Here is a 13438-nt window from a genome sequence, read left to right as displayed (position 1 = left end):
GTCGAGAGCCTGCATGTTCGACTCCAGCCACCCGCACTTGCTGTTGTTTTTCTGGGCAAGAAACTTAACGATAATTGCCTCTACCTAGTGATCGATTTTGAGTTATGGGTAGTACCAAATTTAAGTCACAAGTAAAGTAGACAACCGGAAAACAGACATTGCCGTCGGCTGCAGCGTGGGTCAGGTGTATGTCGGAAGGCGTACACCGATGCATAGCGCTCAAGTCCGCTTTCCCGCAATGCAGGATAAAGATAAACAAACAAACACTCAACTTTTTTTCATGAACATTTATTTTGACATCGCTATAACGTAGCCCACTGCAAATTGGTTGGTTTTGAATCTTTATCCTCGGACTGACAAAGCCTTGATTGGTTATTTCTGGTAGTTACGCATACTTGCAGTGGTTCTTGACGCAGGGCCGGTCACCGAGATTGGCAGAGTGAAGTTTTCCAATTGTTGAAGTGTTGTTGCCGAAAAATTATTCCATTCACTAGGTGCCGCTGAATGGAGAGCAGTCCTGAAAGTGTGTTGCTCAAGCGCACATCCAGAGCGTCGAGCTTGCGCCGCGTGATCTTGAGCAGGGCGCATAGCCTAACCACTGAGCTAACGGGGCGGACAATAAATAAACGCAATAAAGGGCGAAAATATACATATCTAACCTACGACAAAAAAAACAGCTAAAAAACATTAACTATGACTTGCAACAAGTGTGGTCGTACGTTATCAGGTTATGTAGATTAAAGATGTGCTTAACTATTACTTTTAAATAAGTGTTACTTTGAAAATCTGAACTGCTACTTTTAACTGTTAGCCTACTTTATAACAGTTAAAGAACAAAACCATGAAAGCAGCAAAAGGCTAGGCTATAGTAAACCTCAGATAACGTGTGACTAAAAAAAAAACAATTCGTTTTGATTCAAAGGCATTGAAAATGCTTTTGAATCAAAACAAAAAAAAAATTAAAAAACGTCCATTTGCTAATAATAGCCGATAGGTTGCTGGCATAGGTGGCCTACTCAGCTTGCATTGACGATAATGTTTTAATTTGCAACGGCAAGTTTACTCATTTGGATAGATGTTGTATTGAAAACAAACGATACGATATAACATTCTTAACGTCTCATTTAATGCCTTACGTAGACGACGTAGTTGGCTTAATAAACCCAATGAACTACGCGTATTGAGGGTAGGCTACGTTCAGTGGCGTACGCAGGATTTTGTTAGAGTTGACTTATGCTACTCTATAGTCTGACCAAGGTTTAAGGTACCGTAGCTTATTTGTTAGTGAAATATAGACTCTCCCGGTCTTTGCCTACCGTAGGCTATGTCACTGTACACAACACATAGGCTACCGATTTTGAATATGAAAAGCATGATAGTAGGTCTAAACCAGGGGCGTCCAACCCGTGGCCCGCGGGCCACATGTGGCCCGCGAGAAGGTTCTGAGTGGCCCGTGTGATATTTTTCGAAATGACATATATTATATAATCAACTCAATCGCCAACGTAATTTATGGCGAACTTACATTCCGATAAATTGGCATTTACTGTTTGCTTTCTTTCTCTATTAAGCCTACTCTATAATCCCTAACCTAGTGCATGGGGTGCGCAACTGTTCAAGTTAATTTTATTGTATCACAATGCACATTGTTACGCATCACATTTTCCACATTGTTACGTCCACCCTTTTCCACACAATAGTACTGGTGCTTCAAGAGTCAGTCAATCAGCAATATTTCTTGCTTTTAGCGAGAGAAGTTCAAAACTTTCTATTGCTAGAATTTTACAAAAAAAATTGTTTCTTAATAAAAAGATCAGAGGATTCATAGATTGGCAGTTTTCGTGACATCATTATTCGGCAGCACTTACTTGTGCAAGCAAGTTTTTCGTGGATGAACCTAGGGACAGCCGGACAATACATTACGGGATGCGCAACTCCGCTGTTCCGGCAACATCGGAAGGGTCAATTGCCAATTTGACATTTTTTACGCTTTGCTGCTGGCTTGCTTTCAACTAAAAACCTTAAACCACTTTAAAACCAACTTCACTCTTCTTATATAACCCATAAAATATACAAACACATTTCTAAGATTAGAATTTGGGTTTGAGGGTTTTAATTAGAAATTATCAGACAGTCATTTTTAAGATTACAAATTAGCAGTAAATACTCAAGTGGCCCGCGCAACCATTCGTAAACTACATGTGGCCCTTTGGCCAAAAAGGTTGGACACCCCTGGTCTAAACGGAGAAGTAAAAACCATAATGCATGAGATCTTACGTAGGGCGATAAAATGACGAAAAAGACAATAGTGTTTTTAATTATCGTCCAGCAATAATGATGAGAGCAAAATAATGATAAGCCGGAGTGCTGGGACTAAATTCACCTGATTAGAAACGAAAACCCCGAATCTAGGCTATTGCGTTTGCACCAAGGTGATAAACGCAACGTACACAATCAAATAAGTAATTTTAGACAAAGTACAATCGTCGATTATTCTTGCTAAACTCTGTTATTACGTCATCATAGTTTAGCTCTAACTCCCGATGAATGTACAATAATGCCAGTCCGTTGAGACGTTCTTCTCCCATTGTAGATCTCAAATAATTCTTTATGTAGCCTACTTTAAAGTACTGAAAGATCTCTTCATTCGTAGCTGTTTTCCTGTTGTCACTGGTATAGTTGCAAATATTTGTATAAACGTTGCAATGTTGGGGAACGTTTTTAGGTCCACTGCGGCCTTGAAAACATCAATAACGTTATCAGGTATACATGAACTGTATCGCCAATGGATTTGCCATCTCAATTATTCTATTTTGACCGAATCTTTTCCACATGAAATAAAAGAGCTGTACGTGCTAACGTTTTTTTCAATGGCTTCAAATGGTCGACTTGAACAATATTTCGGTAGCAGAGATTGAAGTGAAAATGCAATAGTTGTTTGGAAGCTGAATCGTTCTCGCAATTGCAGAAGACAAACGTCTAAGAAAGGATAGAATACGCTTCTGCGGTAGTATTCAGAAGGAGTGTCAGCTAGTACATTACTTCTCTGTTTTTGAAAGCGAGCAAATCTCGGTATAGTAGGCTAATGGCTTCACCGTATAGTTCCTCAGATCGGAAAAAAATAAAAACAACACTGTTAATTGCTTTGACAGTGCAATCCAAAACATATTAAATGCCTTAATCTACGTCGTGAACTACTAAAACATTTTACGGGAGGGGCCATGGCTCAATGCCCCCCCTGCGTACGCTAGTGCCGACAACGAGACGACCATACGGTCTACTAGTCAATTGCCACCCTACCGAAATGACGAAAAATACAAGAGAAAAATAATTAAACGTTCCCGCGCTTCAACATAGCCTATACGCATCAAAAAAGCATATTTAAGATCAATCAATTATTTATTTTTCGTCATTAACGCGTCCGTACTTTTACCTAACTTCCTCAAGTTGTCAAACGGATAAAATGAACGCAATTCGTGGTAGAACACACCAATGTTGGGATTGTTTGTTTTGTTTGTTTGTTTATCTTTATCCTGCATTGCGGGAAAGCGGACTTGAGCGCTATGCATCGGTGTACGCCTTCCGACGTACACCTGACCCACGCTGCAGCCGACTGCAATGTCTGTTTCCGGTTGTCTACTATACTTATGACTTAAATTTGGTACTACCCATTACTCGAAATCGATCACTGGGTAGAGGCAATTATCGTAAAGTTTCTTGCCTAGAGAAACAACAGCAAGTGCGGGTGGCTGGAGTCGAACATGCAGGCTTTCGACTGTGAGCCCAACGCGCTAACCACTCGCCATTGCTGCCGATTGATTCGCTATCAGTTTCTTCAATCTCTAGTCAGCATACAACCCAACGGTCACAAAACCCGCCGACATGCCAACAAATGTCGGCGACAATTTAAATTAATTAATATAGTTTTTGAAAAAATGCCGGACTTGGGTTGTTTTATTTTTATCCACAGATATCCCACGAAAATACCCGTAGCCTTATACGGGTCTCTCGGTCACCAACGGTTGCATCAACACAGCGCTCTATTGAGATGAAATGTAATTAAGTTAGCTAGGCCTATAGGCGTACGTACTGTAAAAGACTACGAAAACATTTTGCGTAGGCCTAGGCTATATATTATAATTATAGACCAAGGCTTTTTTGTAATTTAATTTTTACTTGCCCTTCATAATTACAAATAATTACAAAAGCAGACCATGCAACAAACCAATATAAAGAAAAAAGAAAGTGGGGCTGAAGGGCGAAAGAGACGAAAGCTGCAAGCAGCAGAAGCTGAAAAGTCAAGCAGACAAACTTATGTCCGATTATTATGTCCAATAATTTACTTGGTAGTAGCCTAGTAGGCTACAGTAGACCATACACATAGCGTCATATGAAAAAGTAATAAGCCGCGTTGGCTAGTTTTTATGTGGGAAATAACTTGGAAAGGCGCAATAGCGCAGCATTCTATCAAATTGATTAGCTCCGCAGAGAGAACAAAATTTGCACGACGAAACAATCTCACGTGACTGCCTTTGAACATTATAAAACGGCAATAATACATTTATTTTCTTCATGATTTGTTCATAAAGGACTTGTATGCAATATTTATATAACTTAAATTGTTAAAAAGGGCGCACATTTAAATTTTGCCATGGACGCCATTTTGCATAGGTACGCCACTCGTAGCAGTAGGCTACCGTGTCCGAGGTTAGGCCTATGTTATTTTAAAGAAATAATAATAAATAAACAAACTGTTCACTCGGTTGTGCAGAACTGTGCACTCGTCAGTAACAAAATAATTATCCCTGGCTAGCGGACATTTGAAAAAAAACAATTAGACTGGAAATTAATTTTTATTTTTGAAATTAAAATAATTTGTTTGTTCATCAACTAATTCCACAAGTTGTACCAAACTGAAAGAATAACGCAACAAACACCACGATAAATATTCAAAATGTAATAGCCTACTTTTGCAATTCTACTTTTGTGGCCTACGCCTCAGCGAATATGAAGACTTTTCGGCAACGTTATTCATAACAATCACTCACTGAGAACGATATGAGCATTGACGCTCGAGCTGAAATGCAATAGCCCGCCGCATTATGAAGTCTGTTCGGCAGCGTGATTCATGATCACTCACCGGGGACGACATGGGCATTGACGCTCGAGCTGAAATCCAACAGCGCGCCGCATATGAAGCATTTTTTGGCGGCGTATATTATTGCGCGTCCCGATGTATGAGGGTACGACATCGGGGGTACGACATCGGCAGGGGACGACATCGTCGCCACCCAAAAAATAATATGAATGAATGAATGAATCTGTTCAAACAAGTTCAAACTACACAAGTTGTCAAAAGATCGTGGTTTTTCACTAAGTTACAGCTGTTACAATTTACAAGCAGTCTCTAAAAAATAACTTTCCACCATTCACCAAGTCCAAGTCAGTCTTTCCACCATTCACCATTCACCAAGTCAGTCTTTTATGCTAGCAGTTAGAAGTTGTTGTTTATGCATAGTTTTTTGTTTGTTTTTTTTCTCATAACTTACTACTTTTGTAGGGCATGATATTTTTTGATATTTGAATAAAATCACAGCAATTCACTTGACTGTCGCAGCAGTAAACAACTTTTTGTTTTCATTTTTTACGGAACTTAAGCTTATCCTATTTTAACGCATATCTTGGTTTCAACGTAATGCCGATGTTTGACATTTGTCACATTAAAAACACGGGAAGCAGCTGACTCGATGACTAATATAGTCTTTCGCTGCTTCCTGTCTGTTGTAGATTCTAGTTATGGTGCTATTTTATTTGCATTGTCTATATTTTGTACCGTATACTTTTCTCGCAACAGACAAAATAAAAGGTTTCTCTCTCTCTCTCTCTCTCACCAGTGTAATTTTACGTATATAAACTGCCAATGAGCAAATTCACAAATAAAAGTCCGCCCAGTTAGCTCAGTGGTTATGCGCCCTGCTCATGATCACGCGACGCTGGTTCGACTCTCGAAGCGTGCGCTTGAGCAACGCATTTCAGGACTGCTCTCCATTCAATGGCACCTAATGAATGATATAATTCCTCCGAAAACAACACTTCAACAATCGAAAACTTCACTCTGTTAATATCGGTAACAGGCCCTGTGTCCAGAGCCTCTGGTCTACTCTACAGGTATGCGAAACTACCAGGAATAACCTATCAAGGTTTTGTCAGTCCAAGAATAAAGATTCAAAAACCAACCAACCTAAAAAGAAATGTAGGTCGGTTTTCTCAGAGGTGGGCAGTAGGCTATAGAGCGCTACTTTTGTGCAACTTTTTTGGCAGAAGTTGTAGTAACGCAGCCACATTTTTGCTTGGGTAGCGGCTGCTGTTAGTAGCCTAGCGGTACTACTTTTGTTTTGTTTGAGTGCAACCTAGTTCGTACCCTGAACAGTTCGTACCCTCAGTTTGTAGCCTACCCTGAAAAGATCGAGAGAAAAAAATTAAAAAAAAGCCGAAGTCGCTGATCGCAGTTTAATAGCACAAAGCCGAAGTCGCTGATCAGAGTTTCCGCAAACAAACTCGAGGGTTAGGGTAAGCGGAAACTGCGGAAAAATGTTTGCGGAAACTGCGATCAACGAGGGTTAGGGTTAGAGCATGGATTACTTTATGGTTAGGGTTAGGGACTCCCTAGGTTAGGGTAAAGGTTTGCGGAAACTGCGGTAAGCGGAAACCTTGGAAAAATGTTTGCGGAAACTGCGAGCAGCGAGAGTTAGGTTTAAAGCATAGATTAGTCTATGGTTAGAGTTAGGGTTAGCGGAAACTGCGGAAAAAATTTTGCGGAAGCTGTGATGAGCGAGGTTTAGCGTTAGGGTTACGGTTAACGGAAACTGCGATCAGCGACTTAGGCTTTGTGCTATCTTTCTCTCGATCTTTTCAAGGGGAAAATTTTAAAATGATTGCGGAAACTGCAATCAGCGACTTCCGCTTTTTTAAATTTCTCTCTCGATCTTTTCAGGGTACGAACTGAGGGTGCGAACTGTTCAGGGTACGAACTAGGTTGCATCTCTTTTTTTTAATGTAGAGGTAGCAGAAAGGTGCTACCTTTCTTTCAGTTGCACTCCCTTTACCCGCTATTTTCGAATTTATAGGGAAAAGTGACTCGTTTTTGGGGATTATTTTATGGAAAAAATGTGTGAAAAAATCAAAGCAGAAATTATTCGGCTATTGCGAGAAATGTAACATGTTCCTTGTTTCTAACGAACAAATTCAAATTATGAGAACATTTGGCAGAAACCTATGAAAATTGCTTGTTGCAAATTCACTTCAACTGTGCAAATTCTAAACCTAAATTCTGCTCTCACGGAATTGAGGTCACGCTTCCAACAGAATAACTATTTTTGCCAAGAGTTGAAACGAAGAAGTCAAGCTCTAGCCTCAAAGTGCAAAGTCCAAAAGTATGAAATGAAATCCCACACGAAATACACACACTTTCCAATGTCAAAGCCGTGATAAACTAAAATTAGGCTACATTTTTTAAAAACGACGACAAACCATTTCCCTACATGAAAAGCAACTTAGCCTACCTCTACAAACAATTATGCTGTTTAAGTTGATTATATCCAGGGCTGGATTTCAGCCGGAACGGTCCGGAACGCCGCTCCGGAAGCTCGATCAAAAAGTTGACTTGTCCGGAACGGCGTTCCGGAAGCTCAAATATTTTGTGCTCTTAATATGTTTTGCCCTGTTCAGAGTATAGCGTTAAGATGGTGTTTATAATTTGTATAATTCATTTGACCCTTATTGTGCAACCTTGAAACAGCTTGACTGTCCTAGCGCACACCCTGACGTTTACTTTCCGATATTTTATAAAGCCACCTTACTATGTCACAATTAGTTTTTCCTGCATTTTTCCACTTTTATTACTGACTGTTTCCCGCTGCTTAGCACCACTCTTGGTAGGCTATGCCTTGCACTATTTAGAGTACCGGTAGCCTTGTATGTCTGAGCAGTTGAGGTATCAATCGCAAAAATAACCCGCCAATCAATCCCCACATCTTCTATCATCACTTGGGAAATTCCATTCAAGATCGCTTGTTGAATTCAACAGACTCGTCATTTATTCATCATCATCATCACGTGCCGTCTCCGATCCGAAAGTTAGCTGTCATTTGCTTCCACATGTCATTTTTTGCTGCTCTTTTTGCTTTTTCAATGCTTGACAAGTCAGCCCACTGTTTTACATCATCTTCCCAAGTTGGTCGCCTTCTTCCCATGCACCTCCTTCCTTCTACCATACCTTCCATAACCAATTGATGTAGCTGTCCTGCCGATCCTCTCAAAATATGCCCGCAAATTTCATCTTTTGTTTTGCTAAGTCGTTTGCCCATCTATTTTGCACTCCAATTCTTTTTCTAATTACTTCATTTGTAATGTGTTTTTTTATATGATATAGCCTACTTCTAGTATTCTTCTGTAGCACCAGAGCTGAAAAGCATCAATTTCTTTGGGAATTTCTTTGCTGTAGGTCCAACTTTCACTTCCAAATAACAGGACTAATTTGATGTAACACTATAGAAGTCTCAGTTTTAAATGTAAATATATATCTCTTCTTAAAAATTCCTTGAATTTCCAAAATGGCGCTTTTGCTTGACCGATTCCTCTTCTTACATCATTGGTGCATCTTCCATCTTGTGTGTCATTTATTAATGCCTGCAAAATACTTGATCCAACTACTCGACCAGAGGAAACAGTAATGACACACGGAGAAAACGAAATCATTAAAGTGTCAAAGAGATTGCGCTTAGAAGAACACAAAGCTGTGAGGAGACTTCGTGAATATGTAGCCTAATTACGAAAAAAAGGATCCCAGAGTCTTCAAAATTTGATTACGTCACTAAAATCCATTCCAATTTCATGGAGCGAGTGTGAGCGCGGATTTTCACAAATGAACCTCATAGGCTACTGATATTTGAACGTGCTTCTTTACACTAGTCGGCAGCAGTGACCGAGTGGTTAGCGCGTTGGGCTCGCAGTCGAGAGCCTCCATGTTTGACTCCAGCCATCCGCACTTGCTGTTGTTTCTCTGGGCAAGAAACTTTACGATAATTGCCTCTACTCAGTGATCGATTTCGAGTAATGGATAGTACCAAATTTAAGTCATAAGTAGAGTAGACAACCGGAAACAGACATTACAGTCGGCTGCAGCGTGGGTCAGGTGTACGTCGGAAGGTGTACACCGATGCATAGCGCTCAAGTCCGCTTTCCCGCAATGCAGGATAAAGATAAACAAACAAACAAACAAACACTGTAGGCTAACTGCTTATACGAATAGTCGGTCCTCTACTGAGAATGTTGAGACCCGAAGTCGCCAAAGGTCTTATGGTTTTGAATACGATGAATTTCTTGAAAATTTGTGGAACTTGTTGTAATTTTTGTGTTATTGTTTCACTACATCAAGTGTGTTGTTTCAAAGTCTTATAAGGGCATTCTTCTGAACCTCTACGCACTTAGCGCATTTGGAAAGTAAAAAACTATAACGTTCCGGAAGCTAATCTTCTGGAAATTCACCACTGATTATATCAAACAATGATTTATTGCCATTTATTGTTTAATGTCATTAGCCAATTCGAGTGCTTTGTTCAATCCATTTGTGTCTTCATTAATGACCAGTTGGGAGCAGCTGACTAGACGACCAAATGGTATTTCGCTGCTCCTGGTTATCAGATCGAATTTGTTAGCACTGAGCGTAGGCTACTTGTGCGTTTCTCTATGTTCATAAACTGTTTGTTATCATGATGTAAGCTTATTGTGTACTGTAGCCTACTATAATAGAATCTGATTGGCGAATAAAGTTATTTCTCTCTCTGGTCACAGCGGTAAACCATAATATCTTCGTGGGAAAGTTGTAACATAAAATTCCGGGATCCGTTCGTCTGTATGCGATGACACCGAAACGAAAAAATACTTTTCTGAAAACGTCTTTTTTCAAGAATTGTATTTCAGCAAAAAATAGCCACTGGCTGTCGAAAATGGAGTGCAACGCGATGCACCACTAAAGCTTGTCACCACAGTACAAATTACTTAAATAAAAAACGGAAATTTCGTCTAGTTGGTAAGCACAAGCAAAGCGACCAACCTTTCAAACAGCGATTCTAAAATGACGAAACTGACTTGAGATATTTGAAATGCACGTAGCCAGCTTCTGTGACGTAATAGTCCATATGCATTGTTATGCAATTTCGCAGGTGTTCAAACGGTTCAAAACCTTTCTGCATAATCGATTGATTGATTGGTTTATTTTGTTGTGCAATATTATAATAGCAAAATCATTAAATGATGCAGCACGCTTAACGAACACAATTGAAACAAAGAAAAATAACAAATGTACACTGCATCTTTGAAGTAAATCACAAAGGGAAGCTGCGAAGTGACCATGAATGATCTTAAAAAGACCTGGGGTGTCAAAATGGCTTGTAGCCATTTCAAAACCTGAAGTTGTGAAATGGCTTGTAGCAAATAAATTATCACTCAATGTAAACAAAACAAAATACATGGTATTTGATACTAACAGTTTACGTGCGAATAAGTGTAAGCGAATCTTAAGTATAAATGATCAACCAATTGAGAGAGTACAAAATATCAGTTTCCTTAGCCTGACTCTGAATGAAAATCTTTCATGGAAACCACACATGCAACATTTGCTGCAAATGAAGCTTTGAAGGAATTTTGGCATAATTAGCCTACCAAGATTAGACCCTGTCTTAATTTGTCAAATTTGATCTGCTTATACCATTCTTTAATTGAAAGTAACCTGAGGTATTGCATTACGACTTGGAAATATGGCAACGAAGGACTTATAGAAAAACTTCAAAAAATCTGTGACAAATTTCATCGTATTTTCCGTCCCAACAATGATAGTTGTAGCAAGATCCCGATATCAATTGAGCAATTGTTCAAACTGGAAATTGGTGTTTTCGTGTTTAAATTTCAGAACAATTTACTACCAGATTGCTTCACTAACCTTTTTAAATATGTCAAAGAGGTTCACAGCCTGTCTACAAGAAGCCATGATAATGATTCTCTAAACATTTCATACTTCTCAAAAACGTTTACTCAACATTCAATAGAATTCACAGGTGCAAAAACATGGAACGAATTTCCTTCTTCAATTAGAAAGACTGATACAAAGTCACTTTTTATTCACAAACTAAAACAACATTTAAGCAAAACGGACACGCAATAGAAAGACAACGTAGAAAGGCTTTCTTGCATTCTTGTGAAGATTTTAGTGGAAATCAGAAATTATTTACAAAAGATTAGGCTTACCTAACAACAATATCGATTGGTTGTGCTGTACTTTTATGTTTGTAGATATTAACAGCAAACGCAATACTCCATAATCAACACGACACGTCGCAAAAGGGGATGAGAGCTTCATCAACACCATGAGGACATCGTCATCTACGTTTGTATAACTTTATGACGCCTGTAAAAAAAACGTTGTGAATCATGAAACGCTGTTTGATGCAACAAAGTGAGCTGGAATTTTATTCTTCGCGCAAACGTAAATCACCATCCACCTCACCTCATGGTAACAAATGAACTTGATGCTTTTTAAGACAATGATAAACATCTGAGTGATTATACCAACTCGACACTTAAACATAACGATGACATAAGCAGACAGGCCTTAATTGTGATGGAAATAAATTAAAAAGCAAGCGTTTCAAAATGCTTAAATTCTGCCAAACGTGTTGTTTCAGGCGCATTAGGCTTCTTTTTATGCACGTCATTGTGGCGTAATTACTCTTCTTCTCCCAGAAATCATTTGCGTTTGGCATGCAACAATGTTTTATCTGTATGATGCATGGCTCACCTCATTATATAAAATGCTCGGACTATCCCCGTAGATCAAAACATTTTGATCTTTCATGCAGTACTTTGCAAATCTCTTTATTAAGATTGCTCTTTAGTTAAGCTTCTGATTGTTGCTGTTCGATTATTATCGCAGACAGATCACAATTTTGTATAGCTCTCTTTTTCATTTTTTAGGAAGGTTGCTCGATACAAAACAGGCGTCTTTCAAAACGAAGAAATAATTCAGTTTTTACGCATAAGTACAGTCGTTAAAATAGTTTTTGTTTCGCACCAAACGAAATTTGTTTGACTTGCGCTTGAAACAAAAATGCAATGTAGGAAAGTTGTTCAATTCAGAAAAGGCCTTAACCAGTGGCGTACGCAGGATTTTGTCAAGGGGGGGGCCATTGACAGTAGCGTAGCCAGGAATTTGTAAAGGGAGAGGTTTGACAACGGCGGGCGAAGCCCGACAGCGTTTTTGCCTGAGAGGACACCCAGCGGCGGGGGGTCTGGGGGGCCTCCCCCAGAAAATTTTGAAAATTCCTTTGAATTTGGTGCATTCTGAGAGCATTTTCAACAAAAATGTGGTTATAAATATTCCTGTAAAATGGTGCTGTCAGGTGGCATAGCAAAAGGATAAGATCATGTTTTCTTCTGCATTTTTCGGAAATAAAGCTAAGTCTCTATGTTTTCTTATTGCTAATTTCTGGCTGAGATGTTTGAATGTTTGGTATTGGCAAAACTCGCTCTTTTAATGCAGTTTTGTTTAAAATTAGGCAAGTTTTTTTTAGACTGAAAGCATCATTCCCAAGCATAAAGAGACTGAAGGCATGATTTTCAATATCGTGATGTCACACGCGTGCCAAAGGGGGGGTTGTAACCCCCAAACCCCCCTGGCTACGCCACTGGCCATTGATATCCCAGATGTCTTCATGATATCCCAGTATGGTTTTAGTTTAGACTTTATCCATTTTTTCTCACTATAATAGGCTTACAGAACACTACGCTACATTGGCATACCTGGGGTGGGGTTGGTGGATTGGGCTATGTATTTCGTATTAGCTTAGTCTATAGGACAACATTGTTAATTGCTCTGACAGTGCAATCCAAAACATATTAAATGCCTTAATCTACGTCGTTAACTACTAAAACATTTTTAAGGGGGGGGGGGGGGCATGGCCCAATTGCCCCCCCCCCTGCGTACGCTAGTGGCCTTAACATTGAAAGTATGTGACCTTGCACTTCAAAGGGTATAAACAATAAGACTAACCTATGTTTGACAAGAGTAACCTTATTGTCCTTTGTTTGATAAGTATTTTTAAACTTATTTTTAGTTTCTGAGTAATAGGCTAAAGTTTGTTGCACTATACGCTTTAAGAACAAAGGTTTTTTTTCCAGCCACTCATTGCACCTTTGTTTAGTTATGGCATAGCATTGGTCGGTAAACTGCTTTGCAGTTCACAATTTGAATCAACTGACCAACCATAGATATAATACACAATAAAAACTTAAAAAGATGTCACGACTAGCAAAGAGAACGTTACTAGCACTAGATGGTCGTGTTAAGAGAAAAAGTTATTATTAATTATTATTGGGTTTTCTT

Source organism: Aplidium turbinatum, chromosome 3 (assembly GCF_918807975.1).
Source record: "Aplidium turbinatum chromosome 3, kaAplTurb1.1, whole genome shotgun sequence".
NCBI classification, from domain to species: domain Eukaryota; kingdom Metazoa; phylum Chordata; class Ascidiacea; order Aplousobranchia; family Polyclinidae; genus Aplidium; species Aplidium turbinatum.
The sequence above is the reverse complement of the archived record's forward strand: the minus strand, read 5'-3'. Positions refer to the sequence as shown.